Raw genomic sequence first — 26,227 nt, 5'->3', positions numbered from 1 at the left:
TATTAAGAAAAAAAATATTTAAAATCTTGTAATTTTTACACTGCCCCTCTGAGCTATTTTAGTCTAATAATTCGTGTTTTGTTTTTTGTTTTTTTTTACAGAAGACTTTACAGGCAGGATGACAATGACAAGTCACACCTCAATGCGCAGCTGTAAACACAGGATCTAGCAGTCACAATAGTCTAGAATTTTTTTTTCCTGCTTTCCAGTGCATCACATGATAAATTGAATGGTGTCATTTAAAAGTAAAACTTGCCTGGCAAAAAAAAAAATATTTCCTTTAAAATTTGTTTTTGGGGTATGACTGACATTATAAAGTATGGGTTAAACCTCTGGTATCTCCAGACAAGTTTATTTTGTGTCTCTATTCAGTCCTGAGTGTAATTAGTTTTTTTGGCATTAATAGGAAAATCTGATCATCTGATCATCCTCGGTCAGGATTCAGCAACCTCCTGTGATCATGTGTTGTCCCTGGAGGAAGCTTTAATCGGCCATACATTTTCTCTGCAGCAGCCACTATAGGAGACATATGGTATTACACACAGGAAATGACAGCCAAAACAGGACGACACCTTTCATCAGTCAAATATTTTGGGTGTGCACACAAGCTGACTTATAAATAATAAACCTTGTTCAAATATCCCAGCGTTGTTATAAGACAGATTCCCAACAGGGCATGATGGATTCCATTGACTTACAATGGGGTTAGTCAGGTTCTATCCTTTCGATAGCAATAGTACAGCTGCGTGTTTGCCATTAGAAGATGGGGTGTGAACACATCCTAGCAAACATCAAGATCAGCCAACATGATTTACTGATCCGATAAATATCTTACTTCACTAAACTATTATTGATATATATTAAAACATCATATTCTTTTGCTTTTATCCAATGCAAATAATTACAAAACACAAAAAAATAAAATGTACATGTGGAATGTGTCCAATGTCTATCCATTTGAATTACTTAGATTTTTGCCTGCCATTGTTCATTGTACTAGTGCTAAATATGTTTTGGTCTCTTCAAGAGATATAATCAACCCCACATTGAGCCTACAGAACTGTGAAGGGTTATTATTGGTGATGGGCTGGATGTTCAGGTCCGCTGGATTCAGCCAAACAGTTAAAAAAAAGTTCTGTATGGGTACCAGAACAGTACCCAAACCTGAACCTGGACCCCATTCACATAAGTGGGGGGCCCGAACATCAAGTATTTGCCACGCTGTCATGTGAAAGCGGCAAACACTGACTCTGATTGGTGGTAAGATTAATACCGCTGGTCAGAGAGCTGCGGTTCCCATACTGTCAGTTGACAGTGTGAGTGTGCAGCTGTGACAGGAGGTAAAAAGTTTACCTCCATTCACAAGCGTCAAGTGATGGGACTACTACTCCCATCAGCCTAAGCCTGCTGTTGCTAATAACATCCAGAGCAGGCGCTGCTGGTGAGTGTATTAATCAGCCGGCGTGTGCACTATAAATAAATAATCATGGCTGGTTAGCAAGACTAGAGGGGTCCCCACATCGATATTTAAAATTATTTAAATGAATAATTTAGAAAAACTCCATGGAGTCCACCTCCCACCTCCATTTTTGACAACCAGCCAAGCTAAAACAGACAACTATGGGCTAGTATTCCCAGGTTGGTAAAGGACCATGAATATTGCCCCCAGCCTAAAAATAGCAGCCAGCAGCCACCCCAGAAAAGGCACATTTATTAGCTGTGCCAATTCTTGCGCATTGCCCAGCTCTTCTCACTTGCCCTGTGGTGGTGGGCCGGTGGCAAGTGGGTTTAATATACGTGGGGTTGATGTCAGCTGTTTTATGGCCACTAACATCAAGCCCACAAGTTAGTAATGGAGAGGTGTCTATAAGACACCTCTTCATTACTAACCCCATAGTCATATTGTAAACAAGCACACAGTCAGAATAAAGTCTTTGATTTGAAATAAAAATACACACTGTTTTACTTTTTTATTTAAAATAACAAACACAGTTATACTCACCTAGCGCCCATTGCACTGAAACCATCGTCTCCTGTAAAAAAAAAAAAAATAAACAACAATAATACTCATTTAACACCCATTCCATTGAAACCATCGTCTCCTGTAAAAAAACAAAAATGAAAAACAACCACATCCCTCACCTGTCCGACATTCTGTCCATTGCCATAATTCATATCTGCGATAAATAGTTTTCAACCTAGATGGTGCCAAGATGCGACCGTTCAGGCTGAAAACCACTATAGAATAAGCTGCAGCGAGCACAACCTCAGTGACTAGTGGTGACATTATGGAGGTCACCGCAGGTCACTGAGGCTGTGTTCCCAGCCAGGCCAATGAACTGCGGTGACCTCAGTGAGATCAACGCTAGCACCATGAGAAAAAATCTCACAATGCATTGTTGAGCTAGGTGAGTTCACCAAAGTTCACCGTGAGAATTTCTCACAGTGAACTTACTCAGCTCAGAATGTAATGTGTGGTAATGCATAGTGTTTTAATGCAACTGATGTTCAAGTACTGTAACAGTAAAACCTAGTGCAAGTAATGTACAGTGCAAAATATGCATAGGGTAAGCACAGGATAAGACTTAGAATAAGATGTAGGACATAAAATAGGGTGTGATAGGCATTGTAAGTGTAATATGTTTAGTGCATACTGTTAGAAAATGGTAACTACAGTCATATGATGACAATGGAGTAAGGTATAGTATAGGTATTGTAAGTATAGTGTTAATATAGGAAAGTAATGAAAGCTGCTAGAATGTAGATGAAAGGTTAGATCTGCCCAGCAGCAGACTGCAGGAACAGATATAGTAAAGTGTTTAGTCTAGCCCACAGGGTTAGGGCCAGCAAAAAAGCAGACACTTCCTGGTTTAGTTAGTGAGGGAGTTCATTGGTGACTAGGGTTGAGCGACTTTCATTTTTTTAAGATCGAGTAGGGTTTTGGGAAACCCGATTTTGTCCAGAGTCGAGTCGAGTGCAGTCGGCCGATTATCGCTAAAAGTCGGGGATCGACCGAAACACGAAACCCAATGCAAGTCAATGGGGAAGCATAGTCGGCAGTGAGTGGAGGCCAGGAAAACACCTACAGTGCCCATTTTAATGCCAAAAACATCCATTCTTGTTTCTGAAGCTTGCCAATCTTAATTAACTGTATAATAATAGTTGGGCATAGGGAATTGGGGGAAAGTTGTGGGGGGAGTAGGGCTGGCTCAAGTTTTTCGTGGGCCCAGGAAATGCGGACTACGTCACGGCGGTGTTGCAGGGAAAGGTAAGTATTTAAAAGTTGCAAGTGCTGTGATCCTGAGCAAGCAGGGGGGGGCCCACTCGTTCGCATTGCCACTGGCACAGGGCCCCTCAAAGTACGGCGGTGTGTTTGCATGGCGGGGGCGCCTCCCACCAGCAGCGACACTTTTGCGTACTCTGAGGGGCCCTGTGCCAGTGACGTCGCCAACGAGTATGCCCCCCCACCTGATGAAGGAACCTGCACTTTCATCTGCACCTTCCTCTTTGTCCCTGTGTAAGGTGGTATAACATGCGGGAAGGGGAACCTTACTTTCAGCAGGGACAGATTCTGGCTGTGTAGAGTACAAGGGGAATGTAGTGGTCTAGGTCAATGTACCAGCAGACTCATTTAGCAGTGGCTGGGCAATGGGCAGGATGAGGAGGAAACAGATATAGGGCCAAAGAATAAAGTAGGCTACATGCAGTTCAAAATTGGTAACAGGACTAAACAGGCGGCATTGCTTTGTTCAGTGGAGTAGCAAACCAAAGAGCAGCAGACACTGTTTCAAGGGCCTAACCACACTAGTAGGCCAAATGCAGTTTAATATCTGATAGTATAGGGCGAAAGCCAGAATGTGGAAGCTCAGCTTTGTTCAGTTGAGGACAACACCAGGGAGGGGCAGACACCTTTAGTAGGCCGGAAAAGCCTATTGCATTTTTTAAAATGGTAATTTGGAGCAGAAGGTTGAAGCTCAGCTTTATTTAGTTGAGGGCAACACCAGGGAGGGGCAGAAGCCGTTAGTAGGCCCTAACCACCATTTTTTTTTTAAAAACCACTTAATGAGAGCCGGAAGGTTGAAGCTCAGCTTTATTTAGTTGAGGACAACACCAGGCAGGGGCACACAGACAGACACCTTTAGTAGGCCGGAAAAGCCTATTGCATTTTTCAAAATGGTAATTTGGAGCAGAAGGTTGAAGCTCAGCTTTATTTAGTTGAGGGCAACACCAGGCAGGGGCACACAGACAGACACCTTTAGTAGGCCGGAAAAGCCTATTGCATTTTTCAAAATGGTAATTTGGAGCAGAAGGTTGAAGCTCAGCTTTATTTAGTTGAGGGCAACACCAGGGAGGGGCAGAAGCCGTTAGTAGGCCCTAACCACCATTTTTTTTTTTTAAAACCACTTAATGAGAGCCGGAAGGTTGAAGCTCAGCTTTATTTAGTTGAGGACAACACCAGGGAGGGGCAGAAGCCGTTAGTAGGCCCTAACCACCATTTTTTTTTTAAAACCACTTAATGAGAGCCGGAAGGTTGAAGCTCAGCTTTATTTAGTTGAGGACAACACCAGGGAGGGGCAGAAGCCGTTAGTAGGCCCTAACCACCATTTTTTTTTTAAAAACCACTTAATGAGAGCCGGAAGGTTGAAGCTCAGCTTTATTTAGTTGAGGACAACACCAGGCAGGGGCACACAGACAGACACCTTTAGTAGGCCGGAAAAGCCTATTGCATTTTTCAAAATGGTAATTTGGAGCAGAAGGTTGAAGCTCAGCTTTATTTAGTTGAGGGCAACACCAGGGAGGGGCAGAAGCCGTTAGTAGGCCCTAACCAAAGTTGAAGGCCAAATGCAGTTTAATTTCTGATACTATAGGCCGAAAGCCAGAAGGTGGAAGCTCCGATTTAGACAGTGGAGGACAATTTGAATTAGGGACTGCAGACAGACTTAGTAGGCTGTCCCCTGTGGACCATGCATCCACCACATTAACCCATTGCGCCGTAATGGACACGTAATCTTCCGTGGCCATGCCTACAGGTCCATGCGTCTGTTGTCAGGTGCACCTTTGTACTCACAGATTGCCAGAGTGCATGGACAATGCGGTCTTCTACATGCTGGTGGAGGGTTGGGATGGCTTTTCTCGCAAAAGAAGTGTCGACTGGTTAGCTTGTAGCGTGGTACAGCGTAGTCCATCATGGCCTTATTAATAGTAAATAAAATATATAACTAGGCTCTATGAACTTTTAAATAGGTTCCAGGGGTACACGGGCAGCATTGGTGTGGTCAGTGGAGGAGTATTGCAAGTAGGGGCTGCAGACAGGCTATCAAAGGCCTAAAATAACAAACAGTAGGCAGTCATGGCAGTTTTACATCGGTTACATGGATACACAGGCAGGCACTCCAGGCAGCATTGTGGTCAGTGGAGGAGTATTGCAAGTAGGGGCCGCAGACAGGCTATCAAAGGCCTAACATAACAAACAATAGGCTCATGGCAGTTTTACAGCGGTTACATGGATACACGGGCAGGCAGCTTGGTGGTCAGTGGAGGAGTATTTAAAGTAGGGACCGCAGACAGGCTATCAAAGGCCTAACATAACAAACAATAGGCTCATGGCAGTTTTACAGCGGTTACATGGATACACGGGCAGGCAGCTTGGTGGTCAGTGGAGGAGTATTTAAAGTAGGGACCGCAGACAGGCTTCAAAGGCCTAACATAAGAAAATGGGCTGGCTGTAGGCACTTAATAATTGGTTCCAGGGGTACACGGGCAGCAGTGGTCTGGTCAGTGGAGGACTAGTGGAAGGAGGGACCGCAGACAGGCTTCAAAGGCCTAAAATAACAAACAATAGGCTCATGGCAGCTTTACAGCGGTTACATGGATACACAGGCAGCTTGGTGGTGAGTGGAGGAGTAGTGCAAGGAGTGTCTGTCCCAGTACTCCCAAAATATAAATAGATGTTAATGTCTCGCAAAACAACCACAACAAAAAAAAAGGTGGCATACTTAGGTACAGGGGTGGGCTCATCTGCTGAGTTTCTGACATAGTAATTTGGCAGTAACTATTTAATGGTGCCAATATAGGACACAGACACAGACTACTTTAAGTTGCATCATAGATGTCTACAAATTTGTATTGTCAGTGCCAGACATTGAATGATGTCAGCGAATAGACTAAAGATTGGTGGAGCTGTGCGACATAATTTTGGACGTGGTAGAGCACATTTTGAGCTGGGGTAGGGGGGAACTCTCTTGAGGCCGGCGGGACCGCCCCAGGGCCCCTCATGTTACAACGGTGTGTCTGACGTTGGGTGCGCACCACCACCGCCAGAGACACTACATTGTACTATGAGGGACCCAGTAGCAATGCCGTCAACCAAAAGCGAGCACACCCACCTCTTCAGACAAACAGCAGTCTCACGGGTGCTTGCGCCAAGTCGCGATACCACGGCCCCGTGTGGGGAGTTTTGCCATTTAGGGAGGTGTAAACATGTCGTATGCTGTACAATCAGCTGCAGCAAATTAGACATTAGAAAAGTAATTCACAGGCAAGAGCTTTTCATAGGAAAGCTAGGTGTCGGCCGGGCAAGGTGGGGCAAAAGATTTCGAAATCCAGTTGTGGTTCATTTTAATGAATGTTAGATCGTCAACATTTTGGGTAGCCAGACGAGTCCTTTTTTCGGTTAATATTGAACCTGCAGCACTGAATACTCTTTCTGATAGGACACTTGCTGCCGGGCAAGCAAGCTCCTGCAATGCATATTCTGCCAATTCTGGCCAGGTGTCTAATTTGGAGGCCCAGTAATCAAATGGGAATGACGGTTGAGGGAGAACATCGATAAGGGATGAAAAATAGTTAGTAACCATACTGGACAAATGTTGTCTCCTGTCACTTTCAATTGATGCAGCAGTACCTGTCCTGTCTGCGGTCATAGCAAAATCACTCCACAACCTGGTCAGAAAACCCCTCTGTCCAACGCCACTTCTGATGTGTGCACCCCTAACACTCCTAGTCTGCTGCCCCCTGGAGCTCGTGTGAGAACGATCACGTGCGCTGTGTGCTGGGAATGCCTGAAGCAAACGGTCAACAAGAGTTGATTGTTTGGTTGCTAATATTAGTTCCAAGTTCTCATGTGGCATAATATTTTGCAATTTGCCTTTATAGCGTGGATCAAGGAGGCAGGCCAACCAGTAATCGTCATCGTTCATCATTTTCGTAATGCGTGTGTCCCTTTTTAGGATACGTAAGGCATAATCCGCCATGTGGGCCAAAGTTCCAGTTGTCAAATCTCCGGTTGTGATTGGTTGAGGGGCAGTTGCAGGCAAATCTACGTCACTTGTGTCCCTCAAAAAACCAGAACCCGGCCGTGACACGCAACCAATTTCCTGTGCCCCCGGGAAAGGTTCGGCATTAAAAATATACTCATCCCCATCATCCTCCTCGTCCTCCACCTCCTCTTCGCCCGCTACCTCGTCCTGTACACTGCCCTGACCAGACAATGGCTGACTGTCATCAAGGCTTTCCTCTTCCTCTGGTGCAGACGCCTGCTCCTTTATGTGCGTCAAACTTTGCATCAGCAGACGCATTAGGGGGATGCTCATGCTTATTACGGCGTTGTCTGCACTAACCAGCCGTGTGCATTCCTCAAAACACTGAAGGACTTGACACATGTCTTGTATCTTAGACCACTGCACACCTGACAACTCCATGTCTGCCATCCTACTGCCTGCCCGTGTATCCTCCCACAAATAAATAACAGCACGCCTCTGTTCGCACAGTCTCTGAAGCATGTGCAGTGTTGAGTTCCACCTTGTTGCAACGTCTATGATTAGGCGATGCTGGGGAAGGTTCAAAGACCGCTGATAGGTCTGCATACGGCTGGCGTGTACAGGCGAACGTCGGATATGTGAGCAAAGTGCACGCACTTTGAGGAGCAGGTCGGAGAACCCAGGATAAGTTTTCAATAAGCACTGCACCACCAGGTTTAAGGTGTGAGCCAGGCAAGGAATGTGTTTCAGTTGGGAAAGGGAGATGGCAGCCATGAAATTCCTTCCGTTATCACTCACTACCTTGCCTGCCTCAAGATCTACTGTGCCCAGCCACGACTGTGTTTCTTGTTGCAAGAACTCGGACAGAACTTCCGCGGTGTGTCTGTTGTCGCCCAAGCACTTCATAGCCAATACAGCCTGCTGACGCTTGGCAGTAGCTGGCCCATAATGGGACAACTGGTGTGCAACAGTGTCATCTGCCGATGGAGTGGTTGGCAGACTGCGTTCTGTGGAAGAGCTGTAGCTTCTGCAGGAGGACGAGGAGGAGGAGGAGGAGGGGGTGCGAACGCCTACAGCCAACTGTTTCCTAGACCGTGGGCTAGGCACAACTGTCCCTAAATTGATGTCGCCTGTGGACCCTGCATCCACCACATTCACCCAGTGTGCCGTGATGGACACATAACGTCCCTGGCCATGCCTACTGGTCCATGCATCTGTAGTCAGGTGCACCTTTGTACTCACAGATTGCCTGAGTGCATGGACGATGCGCTGTTTAACATGCTGGTGCAGGGCTGGGATGGCTTTTCTGGAAAAAAAGTGTCGACTGGGTAGCTCGTATCGTGGTTCAGCGTACTCCATCAGGGCTTTGAAAGCTTCGCTTTCAACTAACCGGTAGGGCATCATCTCTAACGAGATTAGTCTAGCTATGTGGGCGTTAAAACCCTGTGTACGCGGATGCGAGGATAAGTACTTCCTTTTTCTAACCAGAGTCTCATGTAGGGTGAGCTGGACTGGAGAGCTGGAGATCGTGGAACTTTCGGGTGTGCCGGTGTACATGGCAGACTGAGAGACGGTTGGAGACGGTATTGTTTCCGCCGGTGCCCTAGATGCAATATTTCCTCCTACAAAACTGGTGATTCCCTGACCCTGACTGCTTTTGGCTGGCAAAGAAACCTGCACAGATACTGCCGGTGGTGCGGAAAATGGTGGCCTTACAGTGACGGAAGGGATGTTGCGTTGCTGACTAGCTTCATTGGCCGAGGGTGCTACAACCTTGAGGGACGTTTGGTAGTTAGTCCAGGCTTGAAAATGCATGGTGGTTAAGTGTCTATGCATGCAACTAGTATTTAGACTTTTCAGATTCTGACCTCTGCTTAAGCTAGTTGAACATTTTTGACAGATGACTTTGCGCTGATCAGTTGGATGTTGTTTAAAAAAATGCCAGACTGCACTCTTCCTAGACTCGGATCCCTTTTCAGGGATTGCAGACTGAGCTTTAACCGGATGGCAACGCTGTGCTCCAACAGGTTTTGGCTTTGACACGCGTTTTGGGCCAGATACGGGCCCGGCAGATGGAACCTGTTGCGATGTTGATGCCTGCTGCGGCCCCTCCTCCACCTCCGCTTCTGAACTACTGCCGCCTGCACCCTGTTCCCCCAATGGCTGCCAATCGGGGTCAATAACTGGGTCATCTATTACCTCCTCTTCGAGCTCGTGTGCAACTTCGTCTGTGTCACTGTGTCGGTCGGTGGTATAGCGTTCGTGGCGGGGCAACATAGTCTCATCAGGGTCTGATTGTGGATCTGTACCCTGAGAGGGCAATGTGGTGGTCTGAGTCAAAGGAGCAGCATAGTACTCTGGCTGTGGCTGTGCATCAGTGCACTCCATGTCAGAATATACTTGTAATGGGCATGGCCTGTTAAATGTTTCACTTTCTAAGCCAGGGACGGTATGTGTAAAGAGCTCCATGGAGTGACCCGTTGTGTCGCCTGCTGCATCCTTCTCTCTTGTTGTAGTTTTTGCTGAGGAGGACAAGGAAGCGACTTGTCCCTGACCGTGAACATCCACAAGCGACGCGCTGCTTTTACATTTACCAGTTTCGGAAGAGGAGGCAAAAGAGCTAGAGGCTGAGTCTGCAATGTAAGCCAAAACTTGCTGTTGCTGCTCCGCCTTTAAAAGCGGTTTTCCTACTCCCAGAAAAGAGAGCGTTCGAGGCCTTGTGTAGCCTGACGACGAAACTGGCTCCACAGCTCCAGACTTAGGTGGAATATTTTTATCCCCACGACCACCTGATGCTCCACTACCACTACCATCATTACCAGCTGACAATGAACGCCCACGACGACCTCTTGCACCAGACTTCCTCATTGTTTTAAAATCTTAACCAAAGTAACTTTATTTGTTGCTGTCAAACAACTTACACGGTGAGCTATAACTTCAGTATGATTTCAATATCCCTTAACAGGTTGGTGAGATCACAAGGAAAATCAGGCACAATGTTACACACTCTGTTTTCTGTGGCACAAAATCACAGAGATGACACACACGCAGGACTGTCACTCAAGCACTAATGTCAATATTAATCTCCCACCTAATTTATGTATTTTTTTTTTTCAGGGAGACTTTAGAAACCAAATAATAAGAAAAAAAATAAATAAATAAATAGGCTTTCTATAGCCCACTGAATGAGAGATAGCACACACAGCAGTGGCACACAAGCCCTGACTGAGGCCAATATTTTTCTCCCACTGATTGATGTAGTGTTTTTGTGCTGAGGTAGAATTTAGAACACAAATCACGGAAAAAATAAATAAATTTTAACTGGTACAGGAGGTGCTCACTGAATATGGATCCTAGTAGTCTATAGGTGCTCAGGAAAAAATACTATACTTTTATAAAAACTCCGGCACACTACTCAAAAATAGAGCAATTTCTCATGCTTCAATCACTTTTATTTGTAAAAAGAATATAGTGAATTTCCAAAAAAGAAGAAATCATTAAATCATTCATAATTAATACAGCAGAAGGAATCTCCCAAATTGTTATTATCACAATCCGTATGAGGTAGTAAATGTTTAGCGTCTCAATATCCTTGTGTCTCAACGTTTCGGCTATTAAGCCTTTCTCAAGAGAACTAAGGTCCCTCTGCAATACATGTAAAACATATGTGTGAGAATAGTAAAAGTGAACATAACATAGATCATACAGAATAATACAACATGCTCCCCTTGTTTTGTTAGTTTCACAAAATTCACCTTTTTAACCTTTTGAATGTCAAAGGACAATAATCTCATATTATATACACACTAGGGAGAAGCATCATGTAACAATTTTGTTTTTAAGGTAATTTATCTGTAAACTGGTTCAACCAGTCATCATGAGGAGCAAAAACTAGGTAGAAATCGCTGTCCATGTGAACCTGTATTAAAGTGTGGCTATATACGATAATATTAAGACATCCATCTGTGTCTATTCTCATGGCAAAGAAACCAATTATAAACCCCTTATATAAAGTAATATAATATGCAAATTCTGAGGAAATACAATATAAATGATAAAGAAAAATGAAATGGACACAGTCCGCATACTTGCACTCATAAGATCAGTTGCGCAGTTGTCTACTGCGCAGACGCGCACCCTCGGCTTTCTTCGGCTGTTCGGGTTTTCTCGTCGCACGGCCGTCACTTGCACTCTCACCCGGAAGTATTTTTACTAGCGCGCGCACGGGCACAGCATAAAATGCCGGCCGCACATTAGACACACAATGCCTGCAGTAAAGCGGTTTTCCCCCCTTCGGGTGTCAGCATTTATATGGCGTCTCCACAAGACTAAGGTAATGGACCTGATTATCAAAAATGCGGCGGATTATAATATATTGCATTGAAGGTATTTGCACCTAACACGCAATCTGTTCCCATAGTGGGTCTTCTTATCCGGCTTCCCTTTGGGTTCCTTCTTATGAGTGCAAGTATGCGGACTGTGTCCATTTCATTTTTCTTTATCATTTATATTGTATTTCCTCAGAATTTGCATATTATATTACTTTATATAAGGGGTTTATAATTGGTTTCTTTGCCATGAGAATAGACACAGATGGATGTCTTAATATTATCGTATATAGCCACACTTTAATACAGGTTCACATGGACAGCGATTTCTACCTAGTTTTTGCTCCTCATGATGACTGGTTGAACCAGTTTACAGATAAATTACCTTAAAAACAAAATTGTTACATGATGCTTCTCCCTAGTGTGTATATAATATGAGATTATTGTCCTTTGACATTCAAAAGGTTAAAAAGGTGAATTTTGTGAAACTAACAAAACAAGGGGAGCATGTTGTATTATTCTGTATGATCTATGTTATGTTCACTTTTACTATTCTCACACATATGTTTTACATGTATTGCAGAGGGACCTTAGTTCTCTTGAGAAAGGCTTAATAGCCGAAACGTTGAGACACAAGGATATTGAGACGCTAAACATTTACTACCTCATACGGATTGTGATAATAACAATTTGGGAGATTCCTTCTGCTGTATTAATTATGAATGATTTAATGATTTCTTCTTTTTTGGAAATTCACTATATTCTTTTTACAAATAAAAGTGATTGAAGCATGAGAAATTGCTCTATTTTTGAGTAGTGTGCCGGAGTTTTTATAAAAGGAAAAAATAAATAGGCTTTCTATGGCCCACTGAATGAAAGGGAGAGAGGTGGCACACCCAGGAGTCAAGACTGGCACACAAGCTGAAAGGGCAATATTACTCTCCCACTGTTTTTTGTATGTTTTTTTTTTTTTTTCAGGGAGACTTTAGAAACCAAATAATATTAAAAAAACCAAAAAAAAAATAGCCTTTCTATGGCCCACTGAATGAGAGAGAGAGGTGGCACACCCAGGAGTCAAGACTGGCACACAAGCTGAAAGGGCAATATTACTCTCCCACTGTTTTTTTAGGGTTTTTTTTTTTTCAGGGAGACTTTAGAAACCAAATAATATTAAAAAAACCAAAAAAATAAATAGCCTTTCTATGGCCCACTGAATGAGAGAGAGAGGTGGCACACCCAGGAGTCAAGACTGGCACACAAGCTGAAAGGGCAATATTACTCTCCCACTGTTTTTTTATGTATTTTTTGTTTTTTAAGGGAGACTTTAGAAACCCAATAATATTTAAAAAAAATAAATAAATAGGCTTTCTATGGCCCACTGAATGAAAGGGAGAGAGGTGGCACACCCAGGAGTCAAGACTGGCACACAAGCTGAAAGGGCAATATTACTCTCCCACTGTTTTTTGTATGTTTTTTTTTTTTTTTTCAGGGAGACTTTAGAAACCAAATAATATTAAAAAAACCAAAAAAAAAATAGCCTTTCTATGGCCCACTGAATGAGAGAGAGAGGTGGCACACCCAGGAGTCAAGACTGGCACACAAGCTGAAAGGGCAATATTACTCTCCCACTGTTTTTTTATGTATTTTTTGTTTTTTAAGGGAGACTTTAGAAACCCAATAATATTTAAAAAAAAAAATAAATAGGCTTTCTATGGCCCACTGAATGAGAGGGAGAGAGGTGGCACACCCAGGAGTCAAGACTGGCACACAAGCTGAAAGGGCAATATTACTCTCCCACTGTTTTTTTAGGTTTTGTTTTTTTCTTCAGGGAGACTTTAGAAACCAAATAATATTAAAAAAAAAAAAAAAAAATAGGCTTGCTATAGCCCACTGAATGAGAGATAGCACACACAGCAGTGGCACACAAGCCCTGACTGAGGCCAATATTTTTCTCCCACTGATTGATGTAGTGTTTTTGTGTTGAGGTAGAATTTAGAACACAAATCACGGAAAAAATAAATAGGCTTTCTATGGCCCACTGAATGAAAGGGAGAGAGGTGGCACACCCAGGAGTCAAGACTGGCACACAAGCTGAAAGGGCAATATTACTCTCCCACTGTTTTTTGTATTTTTTTTTTTTTTTTTCAGGGAGACTTTAGAAACCAAATAATATTAAAAAAACCAAAAAAAAAATAGCCTTTCTATGGCCCACTGAATGAGAGAGAGAGGTGGCACACCCAGGAGTCAAGACTGGCACACAAGCTGAAAGGGCAATATTACTCTCCCACTGTTTTTTTAGGTTTTTTTTTTTTTTTCAGGGAGACTTTAGAAACCAAATAATATTAAAAAAAAAAAAAAAAAAATAGGCTTTCTATAGCCCACTGAATGAGAGATAGCACACACAGCAGTGGCACACAAGCCCTGACTGAGGCCAATATTTTTCTCCCACTGATTGATGTAGTGTTTTTGTGTTGAGGTAGATTTTAGAACACAAATCACGGAAAAAATAAATAGGCTTTCTATGGCCCACTCAGTGAGAGATGGCACACACAGGGATGGCACTGTAGCAGAAATGCCAATCTTAATCTCCCACAAAAAAAAAAAAAACAAAACAAAAAACTGTCCTACAATTACTATCTCCCTGCAGTAATCTCAGCCAGGTATGGCAGGCAGCAATAGGAGTGGACTGATGCACAAATTAAATAAAAAGTGTGGACAAACAAAAAAGATAGCTGTGCAGAAAGGAAGGAACAAGAGGATATGTGCTTTGAAAAAAGCAGTTGGTTTCCACAGTGGCGTACACACAGCAATACAGCTATCACGGAGCCTTCTAGGGAAGCCCAATGAGCTACAGCGCTGAGGGGAAAAAAAAAAAAAAATAGCTTCCACAGTCCCTGCACACCGAAGGTGGTGTTGGACAGTGGAAATCGCTGCAGCACAAGCGGTTTGGTGGTTAGTGGACCCTGCCTAACGCTCTCCCTGCTTCTGACGAAGCGGCAGCAACCTGTCCCTAAGCTCAGATCAGCAGCAGTAAGATGGCGGTCGGCGGGAACGCCCCTTTATAGCCCCTGTGACGCCGCAGACAGCAAGCCAATCACTGCAATGCCCTTCTCTAAGATGGTGGGGACCAGGATCTATGTCATCACGCTGCCCACACTCTGCGTTCACCTTCATTGGCTGAGAAATGGCGCTTTTCGCGTCATTGAAACGCGACTTTGGCGCGAAAGTCGCGTACCGCATGGCCGACAAGCACAGGGGTCGGATCGGGTTTCATGAGACGCCGACTTAGCCAAAAGTCGGCGACTTTTGAAAATGATCGACCCGTTTCGCTCAACCCTATTGGTGACAGTGACAAGGTCAAGTGCAAGGAGCAGTGGTCTGATGGCTAGAGGCAGTGGCGTAACTACATAGTTATGGGCCCCGGTGCGAACTTCCAAATAGGGCCCCCCCCGCAGCCCTGCCATACAACTCAAGGTAACCCCCATAGAATACACCGCAGCCCCCCTCATAGTGCTCCATACCGTTGATTATTGCCCCATAGATGCTCCATATAAAGCTGCCCCATATATAATGCTCTGCACCGTTCATTATTGCCCCATAGATGCTCCATAGAAAGCTGTGCCATGTATTATGCTCTGCACTGTTCATTATGGCCCCATAAGATGCTCCGCACAGCCACTTGCCCCTTATAGTGCTGCACAAGCATTATGGCCCCATAAGATGCTCCGCAGTCACTGCCCCTTATAGTGCTGCACAAGTGTTATGGCCCCATAAGATGCTCCGCACAGCCACTGCCCCTTATAGTGCTGGCGCTGCACAAGCGTTATGTCCCCATAAAATGCTCCGTACAGTCACTTGCCCCTTATGCTTTTGCTGCCATAAAAAAAATAAATCACATACTCACCTCACCTCTCTCTCTTCGCTCAGGACCCCCGGCACTTTCAATATTTACCTGGCTGCTCCTCGTGCGGCTCTGTCTTCGGCACTGACGTTCAGCAGAGGGCGCGCACTGACTTCGTCACCGCGCCCTCTGACCTGAGCGTCACTGCCAGAGGACGCTGATGACAGAGCCGCACCGGAACGAGGAGCGGTAAATATCGCGCAGCGCTGCGCAGCGCTGTATACTCACCTACTCCCGGCACGGTCCCTGGACGTCCCTGCTTCTTCCAGCGCTGCAGATTCTTCCTGTATTGAGCGGTCACAGTTACCGTTCAATACAGAAATGAATATGCGGCTCCACCCCTATGGGAGGTGGAGTCGCATATTCATTTCTGTAATGAGCGGGACCATGTGACCGCTCAGTGCAGGAAGAATCTGCAGCGCTGGAAGAAGCAGGGACGTCCAGGGACCGTGCCGGGAGTAGGTAAGTATAATTAGAGAGCGGTGACGGCTCCCTGCTGCGGGTCACTCACAAATGGTGGATCATCATCAATCATGGGTCATTTCATTCTCCTTCACTCCTGTCCATGGGGCCCCTAAGTAGTCTGGGCCCCGTCTAGTAAATTTTTGAGTGTTAAATTGAACAGGGTGTCCCATGATGTGTGTGCAGCTGTTCCTGAGAATGGAGACCAGAAGACAGTGGAGACCTGCAGCCTGCATGTCAGAGTAACGCACCCTACAAGAGATAGCACACTTTTCCAGCTCGACCACAGCTACCGACCTCTGTCACCTTACAGTAGCATTCACTATTGACGCTAAATGTTACATTACTATTGAATACCTTCAAATTGATCTACAGAGTGATGTAGCTGAAGCCACATGGTGTGACAGAAGACCCTGCTGTTCCTGGACAATGCTTGTGGCCATAACACAAATGGGGGCACCAATGAAGTTAGTGGTGACACCGTTGCAATAATGAATGAGTGAAAAAGAGGTATTAAGTGACAATGGAAGGTGTGAACACAGATAATCTTGTAAAAGAGCCATGGCAGGTACTAAATAACGGCAATATTTTTTGTCAAAATGCTCACTCTTGTTGGAGCATGCAACCAGACTTGTCCATTTATTATTATTATTATTATTATTATTTATTATTTTAGCACCATTTATTCCATGGTACTTTACATGTGAAAAGGGGTATATATATTAAAAAACAAGTACAATAATCATAAACAATACAAGTCACTCACTGGATACAGGAAGAGAGAGGACCCTGCCCACGAGGGCTCACAGTCTACAAGGAATGGGTGAGGATACATGCAGCAGTATAATGAAACAAGGGTTACTGCAGATTGTATGTTTGTCAGAAGAGGTAGGTCTTCAGGTTCTTTTTGAAGGTTTCCATGGTAGGTGAGAGTATGATATGCTGGGGTAGAGAGTTCCAGAGCAAGGGGGATGTACCGGAGTTATCTTGTATGCAATTGTGGAAAGAGGAGATAAGAGGGGAGTAGAGAAGGAGATTTTGTGAGGATCAGAGGTTTTTTATGTGTATGGGATATTTGGGTGGGCATTGGGAGGCTATGGAGGTGACATCCTGCACATTGTGCTGCATATGAGGGTGACATGCTGAACATGGTGCAGCATATGGGGGTGACATGCTGCACATGGTGCTGCATATGGGGTGACATGCTTCTTGTGGTGCTGCATATGGAGGTGACATGCTGCACGTGGTGCTTCATATGGGGGTGACATGCTGCACATGATGCTTCATATGGAGGTGACATGCTATCTCTGTTATTTAAAGATAGTTTTCTAACAAAATATTCTTCAATACATAGGAGATAGATAGATAAATACAGATAGATATAAATATGGGCGTGAGATATCTAATCATTGCTTTGCGTGTGTAGCATACTGTACATGTATTTGAGTCACAAATACGTAAATTAAAGAAAAAACTGGCATTTGGTCCCTCGAAATGTTAATAACCAGCTGAGGGAAACCAACAGCTGGGGGCTATGGTTTATAGCCTGGGAAGGAGTGACCAACAAGAAAATAATGTGGGGCCCCCTATAATTAACAACTAGCATAGGCTAGGCAGACTGCTGAGGTCTGATATCAATAGACAAGGAAGGGTTGATGGATATTGGCCCCCTCCCAGACTAAAAAGATCAACTCTCAGCCGCCTCAGAAATAGCACATCCATAAGATATGCCAATCCTGGCACTTAGCCTCTGCTCTTCCCACTTACAAGGTGCCGTGACAAGTGGGGTAATAGTATTGGGGTTGATGTCAGCTTTGTTATTTGAAATAAACACTCCCCCCTATTGAAACCATTTTGTTAAAAAAATGAAAAATATCAAAGCAAAGTTATACTCACCTGTCCAACAAGAAGATAGTCCATCAATGCCCATGTCTCCTGTAAAAGACAAAAAATAATAAAAAACATATACCTCACCTGTCCGACGAGAAGAAAAATCCATTTGTTCCTTGACGAGTCTAGCTCTGCTACATCTAGATGCCATGCTGAACGTAGGCATGATGAGAGCATTCAGCCTGTCATCCAGCAGAGACACTGAGCTGCGTTTGATGGAGCAGCATCAGTGTCTCGCGGGGACGTGAATAAGGTGAGCGGAGTTCATAGCTGATGAACTCCGTTCACCTCACTGACATCATCCCTAGCTACATGAACATTAAACTACACACTCACCACACTAATTATATATGTCACTGACATCTTTCTATCTATCTACTCAATGTATATATCTATTGCATCTAGTTTATGTGGGTCACACAGTGAATTTACTGTACTCAGCTGATAAAATGGTGGGTTTTCTAGGAGATGGGTGCATAAAAATTGGATGGCACACTCTAGATATGAACATTTTGAATATCTGGTTATACCTTTCGACCTTAGAAACTCCCCTGCCACCTATCAGCACTTAATCAATGATGTTTTTCGAGATTTTTTGGATAGATTTGTTGTTCTTTAGGAGGAGGAGGAGCATCGCAGACATGTCCAGTTAGTCCTGGAACGTCTACAGGAAAACCATCTCTATATAAAAATCGAAAAATGTGAATTCGAACTAGCCAGAACTCATTTTCTGGGATATATCATCTCCCCAGAAGGTCTGAGCAGGGATCCCAGTAAAATCAGAGCGGTAGTTGACTGGCCTATCCCAAGAAATTTAAAAGACGTTCAGTGCTTTATCCAATTTGCAAATTTCTACAGAAGATTCATTAAAAACTTTTCAAAAATAATCTTACCAATTACTTCACTCACAAAGAAAACCAAAGTCTTGTCCATCCAAACTCTGAACAGCCGTTTGTTGTCGAAGTAGATGCCTCAGACTCTGCGGTGGGAGCCGTCTTCTCACAGTGAGTTGGAGACAAAATGCAGCTTTTTCCTTGTGCATTTCTTTCTCACACCATGTCATCTGCAGAAAAGAACTATGGCATTAAAGTTGCCTTCTCCAAATGGAGACATCTTTTGGAAGGGACCAATCATCTGGTGACTGTTCTTACTGACCACAAGAATTTAGAATTTACAGTATCTGTACAGCTAAGAGGTTGTCTGCAAGACAAGCACTTTGGGCCTTATTTTTCTACAGGTTTAATTTTGTAGTTTTAACGCATATGAGTATGAGCCCTGACAATCTGAATATATGAGTACCTGTCCTAATGGGCCTTAAGTCGCAAAAACTCGATGTAATTGGGCATCTTTTGACTTATTTGGCGCAGCCGCAGTAGCCCTGGAATTGCAATACGACCCCATTCACGTACATTGGGCTGCAGTGTAGCAGCAACACTTAGCAATCTTTAGCTGTGTTACCATGTAGCGCCAACCTACTTGTCAAAGGTGGGGTTGATATTAAAAATCAGGATCATGTGGGCAGATTGACCATCCTGTGTCTGGCTGAGGTCAGCAATTTTCTAAGAAGGTGGAAGCTGACATCACTACATTGCCTTGAGAGTGTATCACCTACTCTTCATCATGTGAATCACCCAGCTTGTCCGTTCTGCCTGTCGGCCTGAGAGATCGATGCCTCTATTCAGGGACATTATGCGTCTCCTCACAGTTTCTAAGGAGCAAAGCACAACTTATAAATGAGTTAACAATGAAGTCAAGGTGATACCGGAGTCACTGCCACACACCCGAGACACATCCATAATATGAAGTCATGTAGCAGAATTGGTCTAATTGCTGGAAGCTCAAGTCACAGATCGGCTAACAGTAACATGGGAATTTTTTTTTTTAATAATTTTTTAATTTCAGTATGATTTCAAATGTAAACTGCTAATTGGAATCCTTTTACACAGATTGGACCTAAAGTATACGGTGTAGTATCATTTAATTTGTCAAAAGAGACAGAAAAGAAGGAAGAGATGTTGGTAGCGTAGGAAGGAAGGAAGAAAGAAAGAAAGAAAGAAAGAAAGAAAGAAAGAAAGAAAGAAAGAAAGAAAGAAAGAAAGAAAGAAGGAAAAAAAAAGAAAGAAGGAAAGAAAGAAAGAGAAAGAAGGAACGAAAGAAAGAGAAAGAAAGAAATAAAGAAAGAAAGAGAAAAAGAAAGAAGGAAGGAAAGAAAGAAGGAGAAAAAAAGAAGGAAAGAAAGAAGGAAAGAAAAAGAAGGAAGGAAAGAAACAGGAGAAGAAAGAAGGAAAGAAATAAAGAAAGAGAAAGAAGGATGGAAAGAAAGAAAGAAGGAAAAAAGAAAGAGAAGGAAGGAAAGAACAAAAGAATGAGAAAGATGGAAAGAAAGTAAAAACGAAAGAGAAAAAGAAGAAAGGAAAGAAACAGAAAGAAAGAAGAAGGAAAAAACAAAAGAATGAGAAAGAAGGAAGGAAAGAAAAAGGAAAGAGCTAAAGAGAAACAAGGAAGAAAGAAAGAACAAAAAAATGAAAGAATGACGAAGATGGAAAGAGAGAAAGAAAGAAAGAAAGAAAGAAAGAAAGAAAGAAAGAAAGAAAGAAAGAAAGAAAGAAATGCTGGGAAGGAAGGTAGGGAGGATGAAATGAAAGGGATTCATATTTTGTCTTACCCTTTCGCTTGGTGGCATAATCCTATCAATATCAAACTGAGTTCACCAGCAAGTGAGGGCCCAAAATACCATATGTAAAATTCATAGTACACCTGCCCAGTGCCAATTATTGAATTGTATTTTTAAAGCTCTTTGCTTATTATTGGTTTGATCCTTTGTGTTCTAACCTGGATCCCATACCTTTGTGCTTAATAGCGCATTGGATGTCTTTCTATATTTGACCCTTTTAGGTCACTGTTGGGCTTATGTCTCTGTCTGAACCTCTGGACTTAACCCCAGGCATCCTCTGTCTATGTCCCTGCTATATAATCCTGTCATTGTCCATGTTGCTCTGGTTTTGACCAACTAACCTTGTAGTATTCATTCAGCTATCTCTACTGGTCAGAAGCTACTCTGTGGACTCAACCCAGAAGCTTCCACAGCAAAAGCCAGGTTCCTGAACCAGAAAAAGGGTGAAAACTTGAGTATCCTCGGGACCTGCTAAGCAAAGCGGCTTTTGATTTGATGGATTTGCTACAAAAAGGAAGATAAGAATAGATGGAAGTATGTAATAAGAAAAGAAGAAAAGAAGGAAAGATGGTAGGAAGGAAGATGCATATGTTGGTACAATTAAGAAATAAGATTGATCTAAAACAATTCTATAATTACTACCCCAGAGCTACCACCATTTAGTCATCTTCTCCTTCGGAGTGGTGGTTGTTTGATCTTATTCAGATACTAGATAACCAACTTTGCCACCTCTTAGGGTCTCTTCATCTTATATTTGCAAATTGCATTTTTGTGTCCTGACGAAGTTTTCTAAAAATTGTGGTAAATACCATGTCATGAGTGTAACGCATGAACAGACCTATCTGTTTAGTAGTAATGTGAAATCCCTTAAGAATATTGGTAGAAACTATATAAATTAAAGTGAAGAACTGAAAAAAAAATTACAATGGGCCAACAATAAAACAAAGAAGATATGACAGTATCAGTACTATGTTCATTATTAGAAAGATAGAATTTCACATTACTTGAACATTTGTTCAAGGGAAAACCCCTATAAATAAGAAGTTAGAATCTTTGGTTCTCTTCTTTTAAGTTTCTCAAGAGAAGTAATGTGGAGCCTTTATTTACCAGAAAAGTCCTCTTAGTGCTAAGAAGGCGTTTGAGATGGTCTGAAGATGCTGGAAGCAGCAGACATCTAGTCCTTTACTGCAGAGGAGTGGTACAATCATTAAATGTGAATGGGACTGTTTGCTGTGGGTGTAGGAGCGGACATTAATCAGTGCTGTCTATATAATGCTTCTCAAACTTTCCCAGGATCTTAGATGATGCCTAAGTAACCATGTAGAATTGTGTTTTGATTGTAGAATTGTGTTTTCTCCGAAGTGATTGAAACAGGCAGATTGTTGACACTTCTACTTCTAGGATGGTGGCATTCAGTCTTCAGTTTCGGGATGTTTGGCTCTATTGTGTCCACAGCAAGGATTTAGGGAGATCTCAATCTCTCAGAACATTCATACTAATGAGGCTGAAAAATATTGTATTAATATAAGAAAATTGGGATTATAGATCACCCCATCCAATAAATGCATGTTGTTCATTCTGGTTCCTGGAAAATCCACTGCACTATGCACAGATAAAGTTTGTGAGTAGAGATGAGCGAACCCGAACTGTAAAATTCTTGGTTCGTAGGTGCTGAACTCCGAACATGGACTTCTCCCGGAAGCCCATTTATTGTTTGGAGTGCATATGCTCAATAAAGCTTGTTGAAAGGCTGCAGCGCAGCCAATCAACAAGCTTTCTAACTGTTGACACTTCCACAGCCATCACAACTAGGGTTGAGCGAAACGGGTCGATCATTTTCAAAAGTCGCCGACTTTTGGCTAAGTCGGCGTCTCATGAAACCCGATCCGACCCCTGTGCTTGTCGGCCATGCGGTACGCGACTTTCGCGCCAAAGTCGCGTTTCAATGACGCGAAAAGCGCCATTTCTCAGCCAATGAAGGTGAACGCAGAGTGTGGGCAGCGTGATGACATAGATCCTGGTCCCCACCATCTTAGAGAAGGGCATTGCAGTGATTGGCTTGCTGTCTGCGGCGTCACAGGGGCTATAAAGGGGCGTTCCCGCCGACCGCCATCTCACTGCTGCTGATCTGAGCTTAGGGACAGGTTGCTGCCGCTTCGTCAGAAGCAGGGAGAGCGTTAGGCAGGGTCCACTAACCACCAAACCGCTTGTGCTGCAGCGATTTCCACTGTCCAACACCACCTTCGGTGTGCAGGGACTGTGGAAGCTATTTTTTTTTTTTTTTCCCCTCAGCGCTGTAGCTCATTGGGCTGCCCTAGAAGGCTCCGTGATAGCTGTATTGCTGTGTGTACGCCACTGTGGAAACCAACTGCTTTTTTCAAAGCACATATCCTCTTGTTCCTTCCTTTCTGCACAGCTATCTTTTTTGTTTGTCCACACTTTTTATTTAATTTGTGCATCAGTCCACTCCTATTGCTGCCTGCCATACCTGGCTTACATTACTGCAGGGAGATAGTAATTGTAGGACAGTCCCTGTTTTTTTTTTGTTTTTTTTGTGGGAGATTAAGATTGGCATTTCTGCTACAGTGCCATCCCTGTGTGTGCCATCTCTCACTGAGTGGGCCATAGAAAGCCTATTTATTTTTTCCGTGATTTGTGTTCTAAATTCTACCTCAACACAAAAACACTACATCAATCAGTGGGAGAAAAATATTGGCCTCAGTCAGGGCTTGTGTGCCACTGCTGTGTGTGCTATCTCTCATTCAGTGGGCTATAGAAAGCCTATTTATTTATTTTTTTTTTTTAATATTATTTGGTTTCTAAAGTCTCCCTGAAAAAAAAAAAAATACCTAAAAAAACAGTGGGAGAGTAATATTGCCCTTTCAGCTTGTGTGCCAGTCTTGACTCCTGGGTGTGCCACCTCTCTCTAATTGTGGGCCATAGAAAGCCTATTTATTTTTTCCGTGATTTGTGTTCTAAATTCTACCTCAACACAAAAACACTACATCAATCAGTGGGAGAAAAATATTGGCCTCAGTCAGGGCTTGTGTGCCACTGCTGTGTGTGCTATCTCTCATTCAGTGGGCTATAGAAAGCCTATTTATTTATTTATTTTTTTTCTTATTATTTGGTTTCTAAAGTCTCCCTGAAAAAAAAAAAAAAAAACATAAAAAAACAGTGGGAGAGTAATATTGCCCTTTCAGCTTGTGTGCCAGTCTTGACTCCTGGGTGTGCCACCTCTCTCCCTCTCATTCAGTGGGCCATAGAAAGCCTATTTATTTTTTTTTTAAAATATTATTGGGTTTCTAAAGTCTCCCTTAAAAAAAAAAAAAAACATAAAAAAACAGTGGGAGAGTAATATTGCCCTTTCAGCTTGTGTGCCAGTCTTGACTCCTGGGTGTGCCACCTCTCTCCCTCTCATTCAGTGGGCCATAGAAAGCCTATTTATTTTTTTTTTTAAATATTATTGGGTTTCTAAAGTCTCCCTTAAAAAACAAAAAATACATAAAAAAACAGTGGGAGAGTAATATTGCCCTTTCAGCTTGTGTGCCAGTCTTGACTCCTGGGTGTGCCACCTCTCTCCCTCTCATTCAGTGGGCCATAGAAAGCCTATTTATTTTTTTTTTTAAATATTATTGGGTTTCTAAAGTCTCCCTTAAAAAACAAAAAATACATAAAAAAACAGTGGGAGAGTAATATTGCCCTTTCAGCTTGTGTGCCAGTCTTGACTCCTGGGTGTGCCACCTCTCTCCCTCTCATTCAGTGGGCCATAGAAAGCCTATTTATTTTTTTTTTAAAATATTATTGGGTTTCTAAAGTCTCCCTTAAAAAACAAAAAATACATAAAAAAACAGTGGGAGAGTAATATTGCCCTTTCAGCTTGTGTGCCAGTCTTGACTCCTGGGTGTGCCACCTCTCTCTCATTCAGTGGGCCATAAAAAAGCATTTTTTTTTTTTTCCCTTGATACTCCTCCACTGACCACAATGCTGCCTGGAGTGCCTGCCTGTGTATCCATGTAACCGATGTAAAACTGCCATGACTGCCTACTGTTTGTTAGTTTGTTATTTTAGGCCTTTGATAGCCTGTCTGCGGCCCCTACTTGCAATACTCCTCCACTGACCACAATGCTGCCTGGAGTGCCTGCCTGTGTATCCATGTAACCGATGTAAAACTGCCATGAGTGCCTACTGTTTGGTATTTTAGGCCTTTGATAGCCTGTCTGCAGCCCCTACTTGCAATACTCCTCCACTGACCACACCAATGCTGCCCGTGTACCCCTGGAACCTATTTAAAAGTTCATAGAGCCTAGTTATATATTTTATTTACTATTAATAAGGCCATGATGGACTACGCTGTACCACGCTACAAGCTAACCAGTCGACACTTCTTTTGCGAGAAAAGCCATCCCAACCCTCCACCAGCATGTAGAAGACCGCATTGTCCATGCACTCTGGCAATCTGTGAGTACAAAGGTGCACCTGACAACAGACGCATGGACCTGTAGGCATGGCCACGGAAGATTACGTGTCCATTACGGCGCAATGGGTTAATGTGGTGGATGCATGGTCCACAGGGGACAGCCTACTAAGTCTGTCTGCAGTCCCTAATTCAAATTGTCCTCCACTGTCTAAATTGGAGCTTCCACCTTCTGGCTTTCGGCCTATAGTATCAGAAATTAAACTGCATTTGGCCTTCAACTTTGGTTAGGGCCTACTAACGGCTTCTGCCCCTCCCTGGTGTTGCCCTCAACTAAATAAAGCTGAGCTTCAACCTTCCGGCTCTCATTAAGTGGTTTTTAAAAAAAAAAATGGTGGTTAGGGCCTACTAACGGCTTCTGCCCCTCCCTGGTGTTGCCCTCAACTAAATAAAGCTGAGCTTCAACCTTCTGCTCCAAATTACCATTTTAAAAAATGCAATAGGCTTTTCCGGCCTACTAAAGGTGTCTGTCTGTGTGCCCCTGCCTGGTGTTGCCCTCAACTAAATAAAGCTGAGCTTCAACCTTCTGCTCCAAATTACCATTTTAAAAAATGCAATAGGCTTTTCCGGCCTACTAAAGGTGTCTGTCTGTGTTCCCCTGCCTGGTGTTGTCCTCAACTAAATAAAGCTGAGCTTCAACCTTCTGCTCCAAATTACCATTTTAAAAAATGCAATAGGCTTTTCCGGCCTACTAAAGGTGTCTGTCTGTGTTCCCCTGCCTGGTGTTGTCCTCAACTAAATAAAGCTGAGCTTCAACCTTCTGCTCCAAATTACCATTTTAAAAAATGCAATAGGCTTTTCCGGCCTACTAAAGGTGTCTGTCTGTGTGCCCCTGCCTGGTGTTGCCCTCAACTAAATAAAGCTGAGCTTCAACCTTCTGCTCCAAATTACCATTTTAAAAAATGCAATAGGCTTTTCCGGCCTACTAAAGGTGTCTGTCTGTGTGCCCCTGCCTGGTGTTGTCCTCAACTAAATAAAGCTGAGCTTCAACCTTCTGCTCCAAATTACCATTTTAAAAAATGCAATAGGCTTTTCCGGCCTACTAAAGGTGTCTGTCTGTGTGCCCCTGCCTGGTGTTGCCCTCAACTAAATAAAGCTGAGCTTCAACCTTCTGCTCCAAATTACCATTTTAAAAAATGCAATAGGCTTTTCCGGCCTACTAAAGGTGTCTGTCTGTGTGCCCCTGCCTGGTGTTGTCCTCAACTAAATAAAGCTGAGCTTCAACCTTCTGCTCCA

Source organism: Ranitomeya variabilis, chromosome 1 (assembly GCF_051348905.1).
Source record: "Ranitomeya variabilis isolate aRanVar5 chromosome 1, aRanVar5.hap1, whole genome shotgun sequence".
NCBI lineage: Eukaryota > Metazoa > Chordata > Amphibia > Anura > Dendrobatidae > Ranitomeya > Ranitomeya variabilis.
This window is presented reverse-complemented; position numbering follows the sequence as displayed.